General features: G+C 49.1%; 1 protein-coding gene across 2 annotated transcripts in view; it reads left to right on the top strand.

Annotated features, from left to right (window-relative positions):
* The first annotated feature begins 1,734 nt into the window (after positions 1-1,734).
* Positions 1,735-23,107, top strand: part of LOC137545169 (uncharacterized) — a 68,720-nt gene continuing 47,347 nt past the window's right edge. The window contains exon 1 of one of the 2 annotated variants that reach the window (XM_068266282.1): positions 1,735-1,793. The gene's annotated coding sequence lies outside the window, so the exon portion shown is untranslated. Of the gene's footprint in view, positions 1,798-23,107 lie in introns of both variants that reach the window. The other variant, XM_068266283.1, reaches the window with a different exon arrangement.

The following is a 23,107-nucleotide window of genomic DNA, read 5'->3' on the forward strand; positions in this document are numbered from 1 at the left end:
AGTAAATGCTGCAGATTTGTGGATTCGTGACAAATTTGGTACCAGTGACAACTGGCCCTAATGCTGGGAATACACGGCTCGATTCTGAGCTATTTAGATGGCTTCATAATTTCCGCCATGCCCGATCATTTCCACGCTCGATTCTGCATGGAGGAAAATGGGAAAAGATAAGAAAAATGAGCGGAAGATAAGAGAATCGCCTGTAGAACTGAGCGCGGAAAACAATCAGGCTTGGAATCAAGCCGTGTATGCCTGGCCTAACACGCCCACATGCTTTTCATATGAATCCATTTCACTTATCCTGTACAATTGTATCTCATATATACTGTATAACACTATTGGCGAGTTAATGTCAGCATCAAAATAGGGATAACATTGTTATTAATTATTTGGCATCCTTTTCCCTCATTATCTCTTTCTGGGGAAATTACGTTTTGTTTTTTTTAGGATGTATTGTAACGGCCCTGTGATAATTTTCCCTCCTATCAGATTGGTTTTTGGTTGCTTGGGTAAATCCTTCTGTTAGGTAATCAAGGAATAGAAGACGGGTGCTCTTCTCTAACACGGCACCCAGGCCTGATCACGTGACCGGCAGCCACCTGTGAGGGGGAGGAGCTTTACACTCCTCCTCCTCCCCCATACAGGTGTATAATCGGCCGAGGAGGAGGCCAATACAGTGAAGCAAGGAGTGGAAGGTGCGAGAAGTCTACAGCGGGGAAAGTTATTACTGCTGCTCGGATCTAGTAATGGGAGACATGAAGCTCCCCGGCTGCCTCATCCTCCTCTTCTCCCAACTGCTGTCCCGGAGCTCCGCCGCTGCAGGTGAGCTGGGGGGGTCCTCTGTATTCTGTGCTGCAGGTGAGCTGGCGCTATGCTGGATCCCTGGAAGTGGCGGCTCTGGGGTCCCCTCTACCTCTCCCTCCCCCAGAAGGATCGCATCTCCTGAGAAGTAGCGGAGGCTGCAGCACCGGGTATGAACATTCAGGTAGGCTGCCCCGCTAGGCCTTGTTTCCATCTGTGCGCTTCTATCCGCTACCTGTATCAATCTAACATTGATGTGCTGATAAAAAGCGGCCAGAAGCGCACAGATGGAAAAGTGATCTCAGCGCCACCTGCTGGCTACATGCGCTCACTGCTGTGACATGGAGGCTCCCAGTAGTGGTAACAGCGCCACCTGCTGGCTACATGCGCGCTCACTGCTGTGACATGGAGGCTCCTAGCAGTGGTAACGGCGCCACCTGCTGGCTACATGCACTCACTGCTGTGATATGGAGGCTCCTAGCAGTGGTAACGGCGCCACCTGCTGGCTACATGCGCTCACTGCTGTGATATGCAGGCGCCCAGTAGTGGTAACAGCGCCACCTGCTGGCTACACGCTCATTGCGGTGACGCAGAGGTTATTCTAGCCCCGGGACACGACTTCAGCTGGGGAAATCACTCGACTCAGTCCGCGTTATATCATGTCCAGTCTCCGGTTCCTGCACTCACCGCCACAGCACTGCCGCCTCTGCACAAGCTCTGCAGCCGCCGAACATCCGCTCAGCGCGGGATGCGGACTCCTTCCCTCCTGAGCTCAGTAGTGACGCTGCTTGCTTCCACCAATCAATCTGAGCGCAGGCTTGTCCCGCCCCTGTATCCACCAATCACCAACCGCTGTCCCGCCCCTGCTACATTATAAATTAATTACTATTCTAGCTAGCTGAGTCGTGTGCAAACCTCAATGTTTTGTGTGGTAAATATGCGCCTCCCACTGGTGGGAGGGACGTCTTGTGTTATACTGGATAATATAACGTGTATGTATGTATATCTCAGAAATCTATATATATAAAATCGGATGTATGTGTGTGTGTGTGTGTGTGTGTGTGTGTGTATGTGTGTGTGTATGTGCCGCGATCACTCGAAAACGCCTTGACCGATTTGAATGAAACTTGGTATACAGATCCCTTACTACCTGGGATGATATGTTCTGGGGGTCTCGTGTCCCCCCTGCACACATGGGCGGAGCTAAAAGCAGCCAATCAGATTTCACCCATTCATGTCAATGGAAAAATGTAAAAGGCTGCCATTCTCACAGTAATCAAGCCAGAGTCCCCACACTTGGCACAGTTGGTCACTTGGTGACCAAGGTTACAAATCCAGGAAAAGCGGGCGGAGCATAAAACAGCCAATAAAACAGCCAATCAAAATTCAGCCATTCATTTTAAATGGGAAAATGTAAACTGCAGCCATTCTTACACTGTTAATCGCAGGGTTCTCAAACTTGCCACACTTGGTCACTGGGTGAATAAGAGTAAGATTCAGGAAAGTGGGTGGAGCCTACAACAGCCAATCAAAATTCACCTGTTGATTTTCAAGGGGAATATGTACATTGCTACCATTCTTACAATGTTAATGGCAGGGTTCTCAAACTTGACACAGTTGGTCACTGGGTGACTGGGATACATATTCAGAAAGTGGGTGGAGCCTACAATAGCCAATAGAATCAAAATTCACCAATTGATTTTCAAGGAGAATATTTAAATTGCTGCCATTACACTGTTAATGGCAGAGGTCTCATACCTGGTACAGTTGGTCACTGGGTGACTGGGGTTCAAAATCAGAAAGGGGTGGAGCCACAAAAAGCCAACCACATTTGTGTAATTTCAATGGAAATACAGAAATTATTGATGCCAAGGACCCCAAAGCTCATAAACTTGGTAATTGAGTGACTGTATGTCAAGGTTAGAAAAAGTGGGCAGCGCCAACAACTACATTTTTTACATGGAAAATATAAACAGCAGCCATTCTTACACTGTTAATGGCAGGGTTCCCAAACTTGACACAGTTGGCCACTGGGTGACTGGGATACATATTCAGAAAGTGGGTGGAGCCTACAACAGCCAATTAAAATTCACCTATTGATTTTCAAGGGGAATATGTACATTGCTACCATTCTTACAATGTTAATAGCAGAGGCCTCAAACCTGATACAGTCAGTCATTGGGTGACTGGGGTTAAAATTCACCAAAGGGGTGGAGCCACAAATAGTCAATCAGATTTGTTAGATTGATTTCAGCCATTCTGTTAATGGCAGGGTTTTCAAACTATACAGTTGGTCACTGGATGACTAGGATTGATATTCAGGAAAGTAGGTGGAGCCTTCAACAGCCAATCAAAATTCACCTGTTGTTTTTCAAGGGGAAAATTTACATTGCTGCCATTCTTACACTCTTAATGGCAGAGGCCTTAAATCTGGTACAGTCAGTCAGTGGGAGACTAGGGTTTAAATTCTGAAAAGGGGGTGGGCCAAAAAAAGCCAATCAGATTTTTTTAATTTCATTGGTAAAATGCAACTTATTGATGCCAAAGACCCCAAAGCTCTTAAACTTGGTCATTGAGTGACTGTATGTCAAGGTTAGGAATAGTGAGCGGAGCCAAAAACAACTAACTTTTTACATGGGAAAATATAAACTGCAGTCATTCTTACACTGTTAATGGCAGGGATCTCAAACTTGACACAGTTGGTCACTGGGTGGCTGGGATTAATATTCGGAAAAGTAGGTGGAGCCTACAAGAGCCAATCAAAATTCCCTTATTGATTTTCAAGGGGAATATTGAAACTGCTGCCATTCTTACACGGTTAATGGCAGAGGCCTCAAACCTGCTACAGTCAGTCGTTAAGTGACTGGGGTTCAAATTCTCTAAAGGGGCGGAGCCACAAACAGCCAGATTTCTTTACTGGATAAACTGCTTTCATTAGCACAATTTTGATGCCAGGAACTCGAAAGCTCACAAATTTGGTCATTGAGTGACTGTGTGTCAAGGTTACACAAAGTGGGTGGAGTCAAAAATAGATTTTTTTGGGGGGGGGGAGGGGGCAGGGAATTGTAAACTGCAGCCCTTCTTCACTGTTAATGGCAGGGTTCTCAAACTTTGCACAGCTGGTTACTGGGTGACTGGGATTAATATTTAGAAAAGTGGGTGGAGCCTAAAAAAGCCAATCAAAATTCACCTGTTGATTTTCAAGGGGCATATTAAAATAGCTGCCATTTTTGCACTGTTAATGGCACAAGCCTCAAACCTGGTACAGTTGATCATTGGGTCACTGGGGTTCAAATTCAGAAAAGGGGGTGGAGCCACAAACAGTCAATCATATTTGTTTCATTTCATGGGAAAATACAAATATTTGATGCCAAGGACCCCAAAACTCACAAACTTGGTCATTGAGTAATTGTGTGTTAGGGTTAGAAAAAGTGGGCGGAACCAACACCAGTCAAATACATACACGGATAACGCCGGGTCATCAGTGGGTGGAGACAAATACAAATTTTACTGGGAAAATTTAAACTGCAGCCAATCTTACACTGTTAATGGCAGTGTTCTTAAACTTTGCACAGTTGGTCACTGGGTGACTGGGATTAATATTCAGAAAAGTGGGTGAAGCCTACAAAAGTGAATCAAACTTCACCTGTTGCTTTTCAAGGGGAATATTTAATTGCTACCATTCTTGCACTGTTAATGGCACAGGCCTCAAACCTGGTACAGTTGGTCATTGGGTGACTGGGGTTAAAATTCAGAAAAGGGGTTGGAACCACAAACAGCCAATCAGATTTTTTCATTTCAATGCAAATTATTGATACCAAAGATGGCAAAGCTCACAAACTTGGTGATTGAGTAATTGTGTGTTGGGGTTAGAAAAAGTGGGCAGAGCCAACACCAGCCAAATACATACCCGGGCAACGCCGGGCAATCAGCTAGTGTGGTTATAATTATCTTCTTCTGGGCTCGATTCAGTTAAACACTCAGAAAAGCTTTCATAGTTCATAGCTAACAACACTCTTTGGGTGCCCAGTCCCTTCGTCCCTCTTTCTTCCTCATCTGTCCCTCTTTCTAGGACTCGTGTACAGAGCTGTGTAAACATATTTTCTACAACTGAAAACGTGTTTAATTGACTGTATAAACTTTATACCCCATCCTTCAAATTGATCTATTTCTTTATTTTCGTGTGTTAACCTGCAGGAAAACGAACCAGGATGGAGACGACCTGTGATATTAATTATAAAACCTATATTATTTATTTATTTATTTTTCTTATGAAATCATTATGGTGTGTGATCAGGGGCGTGGCTTAGTGTCCCTCTTTCTTATCTCAAAGTGTGAACTTTTGCAGATGTAATAAAAGGTGCCTCCCCCTCCCCGCTTCCAGTATAGATGGCCAAAGCCAGCATTGGTAACCCCCCCCCCCCCCCCCCCCCCCCCCCACCACCACCCATGGGTTGCCAACCATCCACCTACAGACTGGCAATCTGTCTAAATGATATTAGTTACCAGATTTTTGTGGGTCCGTGGAAAAGATGTTTCAAGGGGTCTAACACCTGGACGGGGGCATGGCGGAGTGGGATACATGCCAAAAGTCCCGGGGAAAAATCTGGATGTGACGCAAAGCAGCGTTTTAAGGGCAGAAATCACATTGAATGCTAAATTGCAGGCCTAACGTGCTTTCAAACATCTTGCATGTGTATACATCAATCAGGGAGTGTAATTAGTGTACTGCTTCACACTGACACACCAAACTCACTGTGTAACGCACCGCAAACAGCTGTTTGTGTAGTGACGGCCATGCTGGACTACTGCGCAACATGGCGAGATTGCTCTTCCTCACTCAGTGATGTCCGGTAATGTGTGACTTCCTTCTCAACTTTCCATGGCATTGTTAAAAAGCTTACGTTTTGTTTTTAAATTACATTTTCTACTTGCTGTGTACTTGTTCAGTACTGCTACAATGAGAATCCTGTGGAGGCGGGCAAGTCTGCCAGTGTGACCCCGGGTAATGGCCGGGGAATGAGGGATGGAATCCGGTGTGGAGCCTGAGAAACGTCTACCACTACACATCCAAGGAGGGCAGCAGGCAGGCATGCACGCCCGCCCCGTGGTAGTGACCAAAAATAACAATGCAGGAGGCGGACTTTCGAGGCCCTGCTGTGTATTTGAAATGAATTAACTTTAAATCCTTTAACGCAGGGGTCCCCAACCTGTAGTCCACAGGACGTTTGCAGTTGGGCCGCGGGACAGTCCTCTTGCCCCCCCCCGCCTGTCCCCCACCCCCCGCGGCCGCCGCTGCAGTTACCTTAGCCGGCGGCCGCTTATTCCCCTCTCATGTCCGGGCCGGTGTGTAGTGATGCACAGCAGCGCGCCCCACGGCTGCTGTGAGGAGGAGGAGACCGAGGCAAGAGAGAGAGAGCGGTTCCCATAGTAACGGGAAGCCGCTCTCTCTTCTGCTTCCTGCCTCTTCCTCACAGCAGCCGTGGGGCGCGCTGCTGTGCATCACTACACACCGGAGAGGGGAATAAGCGGCCGCCGGCTAAGGTAACAGCGGCGGCCGCGGGGGGGGGGGGGGGGGGGGGGCTGTCGGGGACTAGCTATTACTGGGCACTGTACTAGCTATACTGGGTACTATACTAGCTATACTGGGGCTATACTGGGTACTATACTAGCTATACTGGGTACTATACTAGCTATACTGGGGCTATACTGGGAACTGTACTAGCTATACTGGGCACTTTACTAGCTATACTGGGGCACTACCTACCCATACTGGGACTATACTAGCTATACTGGCTACCATACTAGCTATACTGGGACACTATACTAGCTATACAGGGGTAACTATACTAGCCATACTGAGGCAACTATGCCAGCTATGCCGCCAACCCCCCACCGCACGACACTGTCCACCAGGACGCACGCACTCCGACCGATACCCCCCAGCGGGCCCCGAACAAAAAGTGGTCCCCGGGCCGGAAAAGGTTAAGGACCCCTGCTTTAACGAGAACCAGTTATGGCGGGCAAAGATGACACCACATTCCTTTCACGAGAATCCATATGGAGGTGGGCAAGTCTGCCATTTGTGACCCCGGGTAATGGCCGGGGAATGAGGGATGGAATCTGTTGTGGAGCCTGAGAAACGGCTACCACTACACATCCAAGGAGGGCAGCGGGCAGGCATGCACGCCCGCCCGCCCCGAGGTAGTGACCAAAAATAACAATACAGGAGGCGGACTTTCGAGGCCCTGCTGTGTATTTGAAATGAATTAACTTTAAATCCTTTAACGGGAATCCGTTATGGAGGGCAAGTCTGCCATTGTCACCGCGGGGAATGAAGGTTGGTTTGCGGCCCGAAGTGGGAGCCTGCTGAGACCCATGCTGTAGCTGCCCTGACCGTGCTTTGCAGACCAGGCATCTGTGGTCAGATGGACCTTTGAGCCAGTGGAAGACAAACCAAGTCGAAAGCATTTGCCAAGAATGTTTTACGGAGGGCAAGTTTAATTTTTTTTTTTTTTTTTTGCCCTTTTTTAAAAATTCTCTCCAGGTGCCTTCGTAAAGCACTTGTCCCTCCGTGACAGTTGGCCTTTCCACGGCTCAATTTTTGCTGGCAGAGACACTAGATGGCTTTGCTCCGATCTGAGACACACACGTTAAAAAAATTCCAAACCGCTGAGCCCCCCCCTGGGCTGATGGCGCTACGGTGGCATCAGCAGCTGACGTTGAAGGGCATGTTGGCTGTCTGGCCATAGCGGGCGATGCATGGCGCCGGACACTGCCCCCAGCTGTTTCTGAGGATGAGCTCCCTCTTGTATTGCGTTCTGGAGTTGGAGCCTGATCAACGGCTACCACCACACATCCAGGCAAGGAGGGAGGCAGGCAGGCAGGCATGCACGCCCGCCCCGAGGTAGTGACCAAAAATAATACAGGACTCAGGAGGACCTTTTGTTTCCCTAATTGTAATGAATCAACTTTAAATCCTTTAACGGGAATCCGTTATGGAGGGCAAGTCTGATGGTGCCTTCACTGCGATTCACTAGGTTGGTCTCCGGCGAGAATCCGTTATGGAGGGCAAGTCTGCCATTGTCACTGCGGGGAATGAAGGTTGGATTCTGGCCCGAAGAGGGAGCCTGCTGAGACCCATGCTGTAGCTGCCCTGACCGTGCTTTGCAGACCAGGCATCTGTGGTCAGATGGACCCATGAGCCAGCAGAAGACAAACCAAGTCGAAAGCATTTGCCAAGAATGTTTGACGGAGGGCAAGTTTTTTTTTTTTTTTTTTTTTTTTTTTTTTTTTTTTTAAATTGTTTGAAAATGATAGACGGTTGTATTTTTAAGTTATTTAAAAAGTGTATCCATTCAAGTGCAAGTTATGCACTGACTGCCAGGTATAATGTGCAGTCACAGATGCAGTGAAAGGTATGCAGTGACTGCAAACAGCCGTTTGTGTAGTGACGGCCGTGCTGGACTGGTGCACACCATGACAAGAGTGCAGGTGTGTCAGAATTCTAGCGGTTTTATTTATGCAGGAAAAGATGTCATATGTATATGTGTTAAGTTTTAATGTTCTATGCAAAATTTCATCGTAAAGTGAAAAGTTAGAGTACTTTATATTGCTCTGTGACATAGCATATTCCAGGCTGTGAGGCCTATAAGATTATTCTAGTTACAAAGTCAGAGCATTCTTGTTTATGCTAGTGCGTGGCCTTGACATTTAAAGAAGCTTCTGTGTGAAGACAGAAGCAAGTTAAACTCACATTACTGCAGTAATTATAAATGCACATAATTATTACACACAGATTATTAATAATCAATACAGTCCTTCTAAAGAAATAGTTATTGTTAAACCCTAAAGAAAAGAATGTATTACTTTGAATTACATGTAAGCTGTATTCTACCCGTGAAAGATGAGACAGTAAGATATTCTCGTAAGATTGTTATGATTCTGGAAGGTTGTTGACGTGCTCTAGTCTCAGAAAGCTGATAACACATGATGTTTTGGGAACAACTTATATAAATATTAAACAAAGAAGGTGTTTTCCCAATTAGTTAAAGAGCATTCAATGATGCCACCTGGTGGTTACATAGTCTTATAAAATCAACATTATTAATAGATTGTTATTTGTTATTAAATGCTGACCTCTGCCGGTTGAAATTAGATATTTATTTCTTCATCAGAAAGACAAATATATGGACAATGATTTAATATGCAATTATTTCTTATATGATTAATTGTTTTAAGAAGAATTATATAATAAGCTTTATATTTAAATAAGTATATTAGAAGCCCTGTATGTTTTAATAAGCCTTAAATTGCTGAAGGCTCTTGCAGGTCTGTGTTAGTGTCAATCTGACCTGGGAAAGTACCAAGACATTCCAACATAATTAACAGGGAACACTTTATCAGAAATGTGTCATGAATGACATTGTTTAGTCTCCATGTTTGGGTCAGCCAACAGACAAGATGGCTGTTGACGTCCATTTTTAATTACGTGCGTCAGAAATGACCTAAACAAAATGTCAAGCACTCCAATTGACGTTAATTCCCACAAGATAAGGTAATTAAGAATTTATAAACAATAATATTGTGATTTAGGTATTCAAAACATAGATAGCGTTTGACGCACTGAAGCTTTAGCCAATCAGAGTTTGGGATTGTTACGGCTGCTCTTAGCAGCAGACTTGATAGATCACAATGTGCAGCAGAACTGAGACGGAAACCAATGAATGTGAAATAAACAGTTTTATTGTCAATCAGTGCAATTATATACAAATTAGCAAATGGTAAATCCCACAGTGCAACCCACATAAACACAGCAATCCTAACTAACTAACTATACAACAATATACAGAAATATTTACAGACCAGGCGGAACAGCAGACAAGGGCAAGGCAAATCAGAGTCAGAGTAAGCAAAGAACATAAACCAGGAGATCAGATCAGAACAGAGCTTCTCAGAGCAGGGAGCACAGAACACAGCGATCAGGACAGCCAAGCTGAACTGAGGTTCTGGCAAGGTTCTGAGGCGTTTGGAGTCCTTAAATGCAAATCCCATCAGATGATGCATAATTGTCCAGGATAGATAGCATGAGGGCCACCTGCTGGTGAATGATAGAATTACTGCTGTCCAGATGCAGAGAGCCACCAGCAGGTGAACCAGGAAACTGCAGGCAAAGAAATGTCCATGACATGCTGCACAATGCCACCTGCTGGTGATAGATGTTAGCACAGTCCCGAAACCAAGTGCCACCAGCAGGTGCAACCACACAGAGCCGGATTCCTAACATAACCCCCCCCCTTTAGGAGCGGCCTCAGGACGCTCCACAATGTTCTTACAAATCCTCCGCCAGAATCACAAAAAACAGCAGGAAATAAAATAAGCAGCAAATGCCAAGACTGGGTGGGCAGGGAGGGAAATAATTCAAAAATAAATATTACCGGATCCGGCTGGGTGACAGGAGTATTTGAAAACTGGATGACAGGAAACTGAAAAGTCTTAATAGAAGACGGATGGAAAATGTCAGGCAGGACCACAGACAAGAGGCTAACAGGTGGAACATCAGGCCAGGCAGTGAACTGGATCCCCTCAGTCTGGGCAGCAGACCGGATCACCCCAGGCTGGGCGGCAGGCCGGATCGCCTCAGGCTGGGCGGCAGGCAGGATTGCCTCAGGCTGGGCAGGCAGGATCGCCTCAGGCTGGGCGGCAGGCAGGATCACCTCAGGCTGGGCGGCAGGCAGGATCACCTCAGGCTGGGCGGCAGGCAGGATCACCTCAGGCTGGGCGGCAGGCAGGATCACCTCAGGCTGGGCGGCAGGCAGGATCACCTCAGGCTGGGCGGCAGGCAGGATCACCTCAGGCTGGGCGGCAGGCAGGATCACCTCAGGCTGGGCGGCAGGCAGGATCACCTCAGGCTGGGCAGCAGGCAGGATCCCTTCAGGAGGAGGAGCAGACTGGATGCCATCAGGAATAGGAGCAGGCTGGGAACCACCCAGAGGAACAGCAGCGGAAGACTGTAATTGCTGGACAGCAGCAGCAGAAGTCCTTAGTGGCTGGGCAGCAGAAACAAAAGTCTCTTGTGGCTGGGCAGCAGAAGCAGAAGACTCTTGTGGCTGGGCAACAGAAGTCTCTTGTGGCTGGGCAGCAGAAGTCTCTTGTGGCTGGGCAGCAGAAGACTCTTGTGGCTGGGCAGCAGAAGACTCTTGTGGCTGGGCAGCAGAAGACTCTTGTGGCTGGGCAGCAGAAGACTCTTGTGACTGGGCAGCAGAAGACTCTTGTGGCTGGGCAGCAGAAGACTCTTGTGGCTGGGCAGCAGAAGTCTCTTGTGGCTGGGCAGCAGAAGTCTCTTGTGGCTGGGCAGCAGAAGTCTCTTGTGGCTGGGCAGCAGAAGTCTCTTGTGGCTGGGCAGCAGAAGTCTCTTGTGGCTGGGCAGCAGAAGTCTCTTGTGGCTGGGCAGCAGAAGTCTCTTGTGGCTGGGCAGCAGAAGTCTCTTGTGGCTGGGCAGCAGAAGTCTCTTGTGGCTGGGCAGCAGAAGTCTCTTGTGGCTGGGCAGCAGAAGTCTCTTGTGGCTGGGCAGCAGAAGTCTCTTGTGGCTGGGCAGCAGAAGTCTCTTGTGGCTGGGCAGCAGAAGTCTCTTGTGGCTGGGCAGCAGAAGTCTCTTGTGGCTGGGCAGCAGAAGTCTCTTGTGGCTGGGCAGCAGAAGTCTCTTGTGGCTGGGCAGCAGAAGTCTCTTGTGGCTGGGCAGCAGAAGTCTCTTGTGGCTGGGCAGCAGAAGTCTCTTGTGGCTGGGCAGCAGAAGTCTCTTGTGGCTGGGCAGCAGAAGTCTCTTGTGGCTGGGCAGCAGAAGTCTCTTGTGGCTGGGCAGCAGAAGTCTCTTGTGGCTGGGCAGCAGAAGTCTCTTGAGGCTGGGCAGCAGAAGTCTCTTGAGGCTGGGCAGCAGAAGTCTCTTGAGGCTGGGCAGCAGAAGTCTCTTGAGGCTGGGCAGCATAAGCAGAAGTCTCTTGAGGCTGGGCAGCATAAGCAGAAGTCTCTTGTGGCTGGGCAGCAGAAGCAGAAGACTCTTGTGGCTGGGCAACAGAAGACTCTTGTGGCTGGGCAGCAGAAGTCTCTTGTGGCTGGGCAGCAGAAGTCTCTTGTGGCTGGGCAGCAGAAGTCTCTTGTGGCTGGGCAGCAGAAGTCTCTTGTGGCTGGGCAGCAGAAGTCTCTTGTGGCTGGGCAGCAGAAGTCTCTTGTGGCTGGGCAGCAGAAGTCTCTTGTGGCTGGGCAGCAGAAGTCTCTTGTGGCTGGGCAGCAGAAGTCTCTTGTGGCTGGGCAGCAGAAGTCTCTTGTGGCTGGGCAGCAGAAGTCTCTTGTGGCTGGGCAGCAGAAGTCTCTTGTGGCTGGGCAGCAGAAGTCTCTTGTGGCTGGGCAGCAGAAGTCTCTTGTGGCTGGGCAGCAGAAGTCTCTTGTGGCTGGGCAGCAGAAGTCTCTTGAGGCTGGGCAGCAGAAGTCTCTTGAGGCTGGGCAGCAGAAGTCTCTTGAGGCTGGGCAGCAGAAGTCTCTTGAGGCTGGGCAGCATAAGCAGAAGTCTCTTGAGGCTGGGCAGCATAAGCAGAAGTCTCTTGAGGCTGGGCGGCAGAAGCAGAAGTCTCTTGTGGCAGGGCAACAGACAGGTTGGCAGCAGGCATGGCAACAGACTGGTTGGCAACAGGCATGGCAACAGACTGGTAGGCAGTTGGGAGGGCATTAGACTGGTTGACAGCTGGCGGAGCACCTGGCTGGGCCGTTGGCTGAGCACCTGGCTGGGCCGTTGGCTGAGCACCTGGCTGGGCCGTTGGCTGAGCACCTGGCTGGGCCGTTGGCTGAGCACCTGGCTGGGCCGTTGGCTGAGCACCTGGCTGGGCCGTTGGCTGAGCACCTGGCTGGGCCGTTGGCTGAGCACCTGGCTGGGCCGTTGGCTGAGCACCTGGCTGGGCCGTTGGCTGAGCACCTGGCTGGGCCGTTGGCTGAGCACCTTCCTGTGCGGGCTGAAGCAGGGCCTGTGCGGGCTGAAGCAGGGCCTGTGCGGGCTGAAGCAGGGCCTGTGCGGGCTGAAGCAGGGCCTGTGCGGGCTGAAGCAGGGCCTGTGCGGGCTGAAGCAGGGCCTGTGCGGGCTGAAGCAGGGCCTGTGCGGGCTGGAGCAGGGCCTGTGCGGGCTGGAGCAGGGCCTGTGCGGGCTGGATGCAAGCCTGTGCGGGCTGGATGCAAGCGTCTGCGGGCTGGATGCAAGCGTCTGCCGGCTGGATACAATTTTCTGCAAGATGAGTACAATGTTCTGCAGGCTGAAACAAAGTCTCTGTAGGCTGCATGCAAGTGTCTGCAGATGGCTGGATGCAAAGTTCTGCATGCGGCTGGGTGCAAGAGTCTGCAGGCATCTGGAGGCAAGAGTCTGCAGGCATCTGGAGGCAAGAGTCTGCAGGCATCTGGAGGCAAGAGTCTGCAGGCATCTGGAGGCAAGAGTCTGCAGGCATCTGGAGGCAAGAGTCTGCAGGCATCTGGAGGCAAGAGTCTGCAGGCATCTGGAGGCAAGAGTCTGCAGGCATCTGGAGGCAAGAGTCTGCAGGCATCTGGAGGCAAGAGTCTGCAGGCATCTGGAGGCAAGAGTCTGCAGGCATCTGGAGGCAAGAGTCTGCAGGCATCTGGAGGCAAGAGTCTGCAGGCATCTGGAGGCAAGAGTCTGCAGGCATCTGGAGGCAAGAGTCTGCAGGCATCTGGAGGCAAGAGTCTGCAGGCATCTGGAGGCAAGAGTCTGCAGGCATCTGGAGGCAAGAGTCTGCAGGCATCTGGAGGCAAGAGTCTGCAGGCATCTGGAGGCAAGCGTCTGCAGGCATCTGGAGGCAAGCGTCTGCAGGCATCTGGAGGCAAGCGTCTGCAGGCATCTGGAGGCAAGAGTCTGCAGGCATCTGGAGGCAAGAGTCTGCAGGCATCTGGAGGCAAGAGTCTGCAGGCTGTACTGGAAAATGAGCAACTGATTGTATAGTCATGGATGGAGACAGATCAAGTGCTGCAGGTGTTGCAGACCCAGGTTCAATAGGCAGTACATGCTGAATGGAGGCAGTGGGAACATATTTTCTTTTATGCTTTGATCTCCCCTTTCTTTTAGCAACTGTGGGGCCTGCTGTATAAGAGACCAAATTATTTTCTGGGCTTACTGAGGCTGTGTGCTGCAAGCTCTGATCAGCAGAAAAGGAAGGTAAGGAAGTAGACTGAGGAGTGGAAGAGGCAGAAAGCAGTCTTTGCCAGACAGAGATTAAAGTAAGAGCATCTTCATAGATACACAAACCCTGACAAACAAGAGAATATGCAGATTCTATACACTCCAACATTGCTTCATTACCTTTCCCCAAATATTGTTCCTCAAAATATACTGGATCCTCTTCTAATAGATACAACAATGATTGGATTTGGACTGGCTGTAGGGGTGCCGAGAAATCATCTGAAGGCAAATTGGACAGTGCTAAATCTACCCATATTTTAATTAAAGATTCTACTTCCTGACTACAAAATATTCCTTGGGCTACAAAGCCATGCACCAGATCAACTAAAGCCAGCAAAGATTCTCTGGGATGATCAGAGAAAAACTTCCTGCAGGAAAACTCATTTTCCTTTGCTAGCAATGCATAATATTGCACCTGATTGGGATACATTTCCAAAACTCAGGCTTGCTGCTGTGATCAGTGTGTGGCCAGAACCTACTGTTACGGCTGCTCTTAGCAGCAGACTTGATAGATCACAATGTGCAGCAGAACTGAGACGGAAACCAATGAATGTGAAATAAACAGTTTTATTGTCAATTAGTGAAATTATATACAAATTAGCAAATGGTAAATCCCACAGTGCAACCCACATAAACACAGCAATCCTAACTAACTAACTATACAACAATATACAGAAATATTTACAGACCAGGCGGAACAGCAGACAAGGGCAAGGCAAATCAGAGTCAGAGTAAGCAAAGAACATAAACCAGGAGATCAGATCAGAACAGAGCTTCTCAGAGCAGGGAGCACAGAACACAGCGATCAGGACAGCCAAGCTGAACTGAGGTTCTGGCAAGGTTCTGAGGCGTTTGGAGTCCTTAAATGCAAATCCCATCAGATGATGCATAATTGTCCAGGATAGATAGCATGAGGGCCACCTGCTGGTGAATGATAGAATTACTACTGTCCAGATGCAGAGAGCCACCAGCAGGTGAACCAGGAAACTGCAGGCAAAGAAATGTCCATGACATGCTGCACAATGCCACCTGCTGGTGATAGATGTTAGCACAGTCCCGAAACCAGGTGCCACCAGCAGGTGCAACCACACAGAGCCGGATTCCTAACAGGGATTCAGGGAAAGTCCAGATTAGGCAGCCATATTGCTTCCTATCCCTATAAAAGTAGAAGCTGAAAGCTCATAGTTTGCAGAAGCCCAACAATCTCCTGAGAAGACACATGAGGCAGAAGCTACCTTCCCACACGTGGTTCTAGATGCTGAAGAGATGGCAGAGAAGGGGTAATATGCTTAATATTCTGGTGATTTACTTTATTAATTTTTCAGCATTAAGTTTTATTAAGATGTTAGCAAGAAGTTTTTTAGAAGTTATTTTTATGCTATTTCTTTAAGAAGATTACTACAAGTTTTACACAGCTACTAGATACACAGCTATTGATACAGATGAGACTACTTTTGATCTTATTCTACATAACACAACTGTTATATTTTTTTTTTATTTTTTTTTTATGTATTTAGAAGATTGATGATCGCTTGGCTATAAATCCTTGATAAGATGGAATACTGTTATAAGGAAACATTACGTGGAACTGTTCATATTTTGTATATATGCTGTATGATAAGCAAATACAATTTTTTTTTTTATATAAAATCATATACTGAGTGCTCTGATTCATTTCAAGGTATACCGTCAATCTATAATTACTGTTATAGAGGGTTCAGACCTCGCTATGCCGGATTTATATGATAGCAACGCTTTAAGGGCTGGTCCTTTACTGAGTTGGCAATCATGAAAAAGGCAAGAACCGCTCAGGTTTTTGACAGGTGATGGTGGCTTTTCAGCCCATATGCTCGCCCGGCTGATGTAGCTGAATGACAGAACAGTGACTGTCCAGCTTATCGAATTTGGTCTGACCACAATGAAGCAACGACCTTATTATCTTTTGTGTGCCACACCCACCCGAGACACTCAAATAGCCGGCGGTCATTGCTTCATTGTGATGCGCAAGCCCCTTCACCGCGGCAAGGTAATGATCACGAAGGGGGATGGGCACATGTACACGCACCAGAAAAATTAGTATAGCGGCCGCTGCTAGCAGCGGCCTTAAAAATTCAGGAATCCGCCTAGAGTCCTGGACCCTGTTGGTAGTGGCGGAGAAGGCAGTCAAGCGGCCTGCAGGCAGAGATGCTGTGTGTGGGGACTGACTTAGTCTTCTGTCGTGCAGTAGCCCTCCGTGATCCATTCCTCATTCATTTTAATAAAGGTCAGGTACTGAACACTGTCGTGACTTGGTAATAGCTGGCGAGCTAATAGTTCCGCCACGCCAGCTGTCAGACGCCGGGCAAGAGGGTGACTGGCAGACATTTGCTTCTTCCGCTCAAATACTTCCTTCACGGACAGCTGGGTACTGCTGTGGGCAGAGGAGAAGGAACCGCTGAAGGGAAGAGGCGGTGTGGAGGAGGGTGGCTGTGAAGGTGCAAGGGAGAAAGTGGATGAAGACGATGCACCTGAAGGAGGAAGAGGAGAAGGAGGGTGGCTTGTCTTTTGAGGGGTGCTGCTTTTCCTCTGCTGTTCTTGCCATAGCTGTTTGTGCCTTCTCTCCAGGTGCCTTCGTAAGGCACTTGTCCCTACGTGAGAGTTGGCCTTTCCACGGCTCAATTTTTGCTGGCAGAGAGAACAGATGGCTTTGCTCCGATCTGAGACACACACGTGAAAAAATTTCCAAAACGCTGAGCCCCCCTGGGGTGATGGCGCTACGGTGGCATCAGCAGCTGACGTTGAAGGGCATGTTGGCTGTCTGGCCATAGCTGGCGATACATGGCGCCGGACACTTCCCCCAGCTGTTTCTGAGGACGAGCTCCCTCTGCTTCTATCATGGAGTCGTCTCCTCCTACTCCTCTCTGACTCCTCCTCTGAACTGTCCCCCTGGTCATCTTCTCTACCGGGAACATATGTGGTATCCGTATAATCGTCATCATAATCCTCCTGGCCAGCTGCACTTTCCTCAGACACCTCCTCACGATTTTGGGAAGTGATGGCACGTGCCTTCTTCTGAGCACTGTATTTTGGGGCAGGTCCGCACGAAATCACAGCAACACCACCTCGCACAGACCTGCCGGTGCCTGGTGGCCTTCCTCTGGGTCTGCCTCTACCTGGTTTGTCCATTTTGTCCATCTCGGGGGATGCTAGGTATATGCAGTGAGCTGGGTTCACTGAACAGTAAAGGTACTAGGATGCAGTGAGGTGGGTTCACTCAACACTACAGGTAGTTATGTGCAGTGATGAGGTCGGTTAAGTAAACACAACAGGTAGTAGGTGTATGCAGTGAGCTGGGTTCACTCAACACTACAGGTAGTTATGTGCAGTGATGAGGTCGGTTAAGTAACTACAACAGGTAGTAGGTGTATGCAGTGAGCTGGGTTCACTCAACACAAAGCTAGGTATATGCAGTGATGAGGTGGGTTAAGTAAACACAACAGGTACTGGGGATATGCAGTACTGGGTAGTACAATGTGCAACACACACACACACACACACACACACACACACACACACACACACACACACACACACACACACACACACACACACACACACACACACACACACACACACACACACACACACACACACACACACACACACACACACACACACACACACACACACACACACACACACACACACACACACACACACACACACACACACACACACACACACACACACACACACACACACACACACACACACACACACACACACCATGCAACAAAAGTGTCAGTTTGACACACACAGTAAAAAAAAAAAAGTACAGGATGAGCTCTGACAAAAGCTAGGGTGCTATAAAGCAATAACAATCAGCCAGGAGCAAACTAAGCAGCCAAGAACCTAACTAATCTGTCCCTAGAAGAACAAGTCTGCAGCAGCTGTCCCTTTCCTCTCACAAGCAGGCACACGAGTGAGTGTAATGGCCGCCGGACCCTGCCTTATAGAAGGGGTGGTGGGGCTCCAGGGCTTACTGTAGCCTGAATGGCTACAATGTGCCTGCTGACTATGATGCAGAGGGTCAAAGTTGACCCTCATAGTGCATTATGGGGCGAATCGAACTTCCGGAAAAGTTCACCTGGCGCAGGCGAACGCGAACCCCCAATGTTCGCCTGGAACCGTTCGCCGGCGAACCGTTCGCTACACCTCTACTCATTACAGGCTGTCTGTTCCGTAGTTGTGCACAGTGAACACATTGGAAACTTTTGGCACAGCTTAGTAACGTTACAGGCAGCGTGCTGGGCTAGGACAGGGCAGGTGTGGTGAAATTTTTTGCAACTTAATCAGATTTTGCAACCGGTTGCACTTATTTATAGGTATAGCTATCAGAAAGTGCAACCTAACGATTGACTTTAACCTATCTGTATCAGAAAATGCAACCCAACCAAACTCTGTTCTCACACAGAACCCTCCCCTCTTGCTCAACTAATAACCCCCACCCCCCCAGGGAACAATCCCCCTTCTAGCTCAATGGGATCTCTGGTTGCAAAAAATTACAGGCGTGTTAACAGAGAGGAGCCACGCCTACACAGTCATACATGTCCTCTATGGCAAGTTGCAAAATTTTTCACTACACAGGCACTGTAATTGCTGTGCAATATGATCCTCATGCACTGCTCTAATCAGCTGCTCTTCACTTCTGGGAATGCTTTGGGGAATGGGAGTTGGGAGTATACAGATGAACATATAGGTGAAATATATGTAAAGCATATGATTGCAGCATGTGGGTATTGTGTGCAAACATTTCTGCTCTCTGCTCGTCCCTCCTCCCTTCTCTGTCCACTCCCTGCCCTCTGTCCATCTTCTCCCCTTCTCTGTGTGTCCACCCCCCTCCCCGTCTCCTGTCCTGCTAGTCATTTCACCCCCGAATGCTTCCCTTGTAAAATGATCAAAGATCCGGATCTTTTCAATGATCCGATTCGAATCATCCGGATCATTGAAAAGATCCGAATTTCGCATCTCTAACACACAGCCAGGGGCATTGCTAGGGTCATTTTGCTAGGCACAAATTGGCGTGGTCATGCAGTGTGAAAGTGGGTGTGACTATGGGTGGAGCCAAATGTACACAAACCTAGCAGCAGTGTAACTTAAATATCATGTACAGGCAGCATTTCACACAAATAGGTAGGGTCCCCTCACCTGGCTTCTTGTCCTCCACTGGCTGGCCTGGTGCTGTGCTCGGCTGGTGGTTATGCCATGCTGGGTTGGTAGTAATGTGCTGAAGAGGATGCTAGGCTGAAGGTGATGCTGCTTGGCAGTCATGCTGTGCTGGCCTGGCTGATGGTGTTATTGGTCTGGCTGGTGGTGATACTCGCCTGGCTGACCTGCTGTGATGCTGGCTTGGCTGGTGGTGATGCAGGTCTGGCTGGCCTGGCTCATGGCGATACTGGTCTGGCCAGCCTGGCTGGTGGTAATGGTGGTCTGTCTGACCTGTTGTGATGCTGGTGTGGCTGGTGGAGATGCTGGGCTGGCTGCCTGGGTGGTGATGCTGGGCTGGCTAGTGGCAGTCCAATGGCTGGTGTACAGATCCTGAAACGGCTGAGGTGGGCCGTGGTAGCAGTGACCCAGTGGCTGGTGGGGGCTGTGGTGGCAGTGGCTGGCTGGTGGGGGCTGTGTAGCCGACAGCAGATGGCAGGCTAGCAGAGAAGCAGCAGCAAAACCTTGGGGGGCAATGGTGGCAGTGACCCTATCGCTCGTGGGGCCCATGGGGCAGGAAGCAGAACACCCAGAGGAGAAGTGACAGACTGACCTGCCCTGTGTGCAGGCAGCTGGGAGCAGAGGAGACTGGATCCTGTAGAGCTCCCTTGGCCACAGCGGCGAGTGGCTTTCCTGCTCAGTCCAGGCAGCATCCTGTTCTCCCTAGCGCAGCAGCGTAGTACGATCAGGCAGTGGGCGGGGATGATTCACCTCTTCCGCGTTCCACCCTCGTCACTTCCTGCAATGGCGCCCACTGTACTGTAAGTTAATGCTGAAATCGATCAGGAATAGGCCTGCAGTGTATGGGCAGCCGACAAATCTCTCTAATCAGATTCAGTTAGAGAGAGATTTGTCTCGGTCGAATCTGCCCATCATCGCCTGATGTATGGCTAGCTTTACATACGTATTAGTGCAGATTGAACAGCTGCAGCTTGGAAGTGTAAATGATCAGAGATTTTTGGGAAGTAATTTTGAAATTTTAGTTTTGATTTGATGTTTCAAGCTTTTATTACACTCAAAATGTACACTAGACCCTTGCTTGGCACATTTTTGGGAAGTCACTGGAAAAAAGGTTATGAAAATTAACTGGATCACTTTTTGCACAAAAATCCAGCAAAAACTGAATGCCAGGGAGGTTAAGGGGTTCAGTAAGCCAGGGTGAGTCATCAGGATGTGGACAGATAACCATTATGAAACTCTGTACTCTATACAGTGCTGCAGAAGATGTCAGTGCTATATAAATACACAATAATAGTATGGTAGAACATTAGACTATGCCTATTGTAGGATTAGATTGTGAGCTCCTCTGAGGACAGTCAGAAAAGAAAAAGGAAAAAAAAGATGGGGGGGGGGGGGGGGGTAAAGAGGCACAAGACAAAGCCTGGTGGAAGAGGATAAATGGTAGGAAGGACTCATCAGGATTGCAGACATCACAATTGATGTTTGGCAGGGACATGCCGTTAAAAGAAGCCACCGAAATCTGGAAAGAGGCATGGGGAAGACAACAGGGTGGGAGGGGGAGCTGGGAAAAGAGATAAGATTACCAGCAATCAAGCTAATCTAAATTGCCTAGAGCTTGCTTCTCTGCTCACTACAGAAGTCACCTGTCAGCACTTGCATCACTGGCTTCTGCAACAGCAGACTGCCCTGTATTATTGATGAATTACTCTGATCAGGGAAAATAATCAATAGTCCAGGGCACTCTAGTATTACAGAAGCCAGTGAACATGGCTACTAATGACCGGCAACTTCTGAATAGAGGTGTAGCGAACGGTTCGCCGGCGAACTGTTCCAGGCGAACATTGGGGGTTCACGTTTTCCGGAAGTTCGATTCGCCCAATAATGCACTATGAAGGTCAACTTTGACCCTCTGCATCACAGTCAGCAGGCACATTGTAGCCATTCAGGCTACAGTAAGCCCTGGAGCCCCCCCCCCCCCCCCCCCCTTATATAAGGCAGGGTCCGGCGGCCATTACACTCACTCGTGTGCCTGCTAGTGAGAGGAAAGGGACAGCTGCTGCAGACTTGTTCTTCTAGGGACAGATTAGTTAGGTTCTTGGCTGCTTAGTTTGCTCCTGGCTGATTGTTATTGCTTTATAGCACCCTAGCTTTTGTCAGAGCTCATCCTGTATTTTTTTTTTTTTTTTTAACTGTGTGTCAAACTGACACTTTTGTTGCATGCACAGCCTTGCTAATTGATAGTGTGTGTGTGCCACTGCCAGTAGCCCAGCACATTCAGTGACTGACTGCCTGTGTGTGTGTGACAGGGAGCTGCACATTGTACTACCCAGTACTGCATATACCCAGTACCTGTTGTGTTTACTTAACCCACCTCATCACTGCATATACCTAGCTTTGTGTTGAGTGAACCCAGCTCACTGCATCCTACTACTACCTGTTGTGTTTACTTAACCCACCTCATCACTGCACATAACTACCTGTAGTGTTGAGTGAACCCAGCTCACTGCATATACCTACTACCTGTTGTGTTGAGTGAACCCAGCTCACTGCATATACCTACTACCTGTTGTGTTGAGTGAACCCACCTCACTGCATCCTAGTACCTTTACTGTTCAGTGAACCCAGCTACCTAGCATCCCCCCGAGATGGACAAAATGGACAAACCAGGTAGAGGAAGAGGTAGAGGCAGACCCAGAGGAAGGCCACCAGGCACCGGCAGGTCTGTGCGAGGTGGTGTTGCTGTGATTTCGTGCGGACCTGGCCCAAAATACAGTGCTCAGAAGAAGGCACGTGCCATCACTTCCCAAAATCGTGAGGAGGTGTCTGAGGAAAGTGCAGCTGGCCAGGAAGTTTATGATGACGATTATACGGATACCACATATGTTCCTGGTAGAGGAGATGACCAGGGGGACAGTTCAGAGGAGGAGTCAGAGAGGACTAGGAGGAGACGACTCCATGATAGAAGCAGAGGCAGCTCGTCCTCAGAAACAGCTGGGGGCAGTGTCCGGCGCCATGTATCGCCAGCTATGGCCAGACTGCCAACATGCCCTTCAACGTCAGCTGCTGATGCCACCGTAGCGCCATCACCCCAGGGGGGCTCAGCGGTTTGGAAATTTTTCAACGTGTGTGTCTCAGATCGGAGCAAAGCCATCTGTTGTCTCTGCCAGCAAAAATTGAGCCGTGGAAAGGCCAACTCTCACGTAGGGACAAGTGCCTTACGAAGGCACCTGGAGAGAAGGCACAAACAGCTATGGCAAGAACACCTGAGGAAAAGCAGCACCCCTCAAAAGACAAGCCACCCTCCTTCTCCTCTTCCTCCTTCAGGTGCATCGTTTTCATCCACTTTCTCCCTTGCACCTTCACAGCCACCCTCCTCCACACCGCCTCTTCCCTTCAGCGGTTCCTTCTCCTCTGCCCACAGCAGTACCCAGCTGTCCGTGAAGGAAGTATTTGAGCGGAAGAAGCAAATGTCTGCCAGTCACCCTCTTGCCCGGCGTCTGACAGCTGGCGTGGCGGAACTATTAGCTCGCCAGCTATTACCACGTCACGACAGTGTTCAGTACCTGACCTTTATCAAAATGAATGAGGAATGGATCACGGAGGGCTACTGCACGACCGAAGACTAAGTCAGTCCCCACACACAGCATCTCTGCCTGCAGGCCGCTTGACTGCCTTCTCCGCCACCACCAACAGGGTCCAGGACTCTAGGCGGATTCCTGAATTTTTAAGGCCGCTGCTAGCAGCGGCCGCTATACTGATTTTTCTGGTGCATGTACATGTGCCTATCCCTCTTCGTGATCATTACCTTGCCGCGGTGAAGGGGCTTGCGCATCACAATGAAGCAATGACCGCCGGCTATTTGAGTGTCTC

Source organism: Hyperolius riggenbachi, chromosome 2, assembly GCF_040937935.1.
Source record: "Hyperolius riggenbachi isolate aHypRig1 chromosome 2, aHypRig1.pri, whole genome shotgun sequence".
Lineage (NCBI taxonomy): Eukaryota > Metazoa > Chordata > Amphibia > Anura > Hyperoliidae > Hyperolius > Hyperolius riggenbachi.